Raw genomic sequence first — 2,497 nt, forward strand, 5'->3', positions numbered from 1 at the left:
CTTCTGGGCTCATTTATATGAGAACTGTCAAGAAGGCGCAGTGTCGGAAAATGTAGCATCGAATGTCTTGGATTTGCTATTTGTAAATAGTTCGAGTGATGTCAAATTGAGCGTTGACCAGCACACACTTGTCGATGCGAACCAACAAGACGTATTTCATAAGCCATATGAAATCGAATTCGAATATTCGAAAATAAGTTCAACGCTTCGCTCAGAACCTAAATTGGTTTTCAAATACTCACGTGGAAATTATCAACGACTTTGTCAACAAATCGAGAGTATTAATTTTCAACATGAGTTTGGCATACGCGATGTTCATTCTGCGTTTGATTTCTTTCATCGAACTATTTCAACACTCACTGAGAACAATGTACCAAAGGTATCAGTTACCAATTACCCGAACAAGCCGAAATGGTGGAGTCGTGAGCTTTAACACAAGAAAAATCAACGTGATAAGTCATTTAAACGAAAGCCATCTGGAGTCCAAACAGATGAATATGTCAAAGCGTGTCACGAATTCAACGTGTTGAACGATAGGCTACACAATGAGTACATCATGGGCATTCAAAACAACATCAAATCGAATCCAGCAGCGTTTTGGAAGTTTGCGAAAATTGGCAACAAACAAGCAACTTATCCAAATCAGATGCACCACAATAATGTCACCGCTGATTCACCAGACGACATTGTCCAGTTGTTCGCAAACTACTTCGAGTCAATTTACGTAGCTGATGATCAATCGTGGAATTTCGACGACATTTTTTGTGAGAGTGATGATGCAAATGAAATCAACGTGTCATTGGAAAGCATCGAACTAGCCATTAACTCGTTAAAATGGCATAGTGGAGCTGGACCTGATGATATATCACCGTTCGTCATAAAACAATGTGTTGACGCCATTGTATGGCCGATTTGGCTTTTGTTCCAGAAAACATTTGATGCTGGTACTATACCGTACTTGCTCAAACTGTCACGTGTTGTGCCTGTCTTCAAAAAAGGCGACAAAGATGATGTTACAAACTATCGTGTCATAGCAATCAGTTCAGTCATATTGAAAATCTTCGAAATAGCAATTAAACACCAGCTAAGCGCTATCATCGACCCACAATTATCTAATTCACAACATGGATTCAGAACTAAGCGTTCTGTCACTACGAATCTACTGAACCTGTCGATATTGGCACACGAGTCATTTCGCAAGAAATCGCAGCTTGATGTTTTTTACGGAGATTTCAAAACTGCGTTCGACCGAGTCTGGCATCGTAAACTCATCGAAAAAATTTCTCACTTCAAAATTGGACGTAAAACTGCCAAATGGCTATGTGACTTTGTCATCGATCGATTCAATTCTGTTAAGATTGGCCAATCCAAATCCAGATCATACTCGTCGCCTTCTGGTGTGCCTGCTGGAAGTGTGCTTGGCCCAATTTTGTTCACCATGTTCATAAACGACATAGTTGTTAGTGTTGAAAAATCTACGGTGCTGCTATTAGCAGACGATATCAAGATTGCAATGGAAATTCGTGGCACAACCGCAAATAACAACTCGAATCACCTTCAAAATGACATCGATAAACTCATCGACTGGTGCAATAATAATCGACTGTTCTTCAACAATCAAAAATGTGCAATGCATACGTTATGTCGGAAAAAATCATCTATCGTCGTTAACTACACTATGGGAGATTACTTAATTGAGAGGAAGGAAGAGATTCGCGATCTCGGCGTTCTGATTGGCTGTATCAAGCATTTTTCAAACGGAAACTTTACATATGACACACAAAAAATATTGTATTTGGCTCATGTTAAGCCCATTTTAGAATTTGCTTCAGTTATATGGAGCCCATATCAGGATATTTATATTGGAGATATCGAATCAATACAGAAGCAATTTGTTATTTATTTGCTAGAAAATAGAAGAAATGCTACTTCATTTAGACAAACTCCATACTTTGATAGGTGTAAGCAACTTAAAATACAACCATTAGACTTAAGAAGAGAAATTGCTGATGCAGTTATTGCTTATGATGTATATAAATGTAATATCAATGACGAATTTATTAGTTCGAAATTTGTGAGGCTTGAACAACGTCGTACATTAAGAAATAACAAAACACTTAGTGAACCTCTATTTGATACCGATTATTTACGTCAACAACCGATTGCTCGTATGATTCGTTGCATAAACAATTTTATAACACTTGTAAATACTGCTGGAACTAGAGACTCATTTAAGTCGAATATTGCAAAACTCTTGTCAACCCAAAGAGAAAATGTAAATACAAACAACTGATGTATTTTTATTGTTAAAATTTAAATCATATTCAGCCAGTTTTTTGGCGGTGAAATAAAATTCATTCATTCATTCGTTTCAGAATGTTTATTCCTGTATTGCCATTTTCATTCTCACAGCCTCAATTGGCAAAATTTGACAAAATGTCAACTTTGAAGAGTTTGTACTCGGACTGGGTGAGAGTACAAACTCTGAAACTTTGCA

General features: G+C 37.3%; 1 pseudogene; it reads left to right on the forward strand.

The window, feature by feature from the left end:
• The first annotated feature begins 56 nt into the window (after nt 1–56).
• On the forward strand, nt 57–2,395 carry LOC129571826 (uncharacterized; annotated as a pseudogene).
• Nucleotides 2,396–2,497: the final 102 nt, after the last annotated feature.

The sequence above is a fragment of the Sitodiplosis mosellana genome, unplaced genomic scaffold (genome assembly GCF_009176505.1).
Source record: "Sitodiplosis mosellana isolate CC-2019 unplaced genomic scaffold, AAFC_SMos_1.0 Smas_scaffold_3481, whole genome shotgun sequence".
NCBI lineage: Eukaryota > Metazoa > Arthropoda > Insecta > Diptera > Cecidomyiidae > Sitodiplosis > Sitodiplosis mosellana.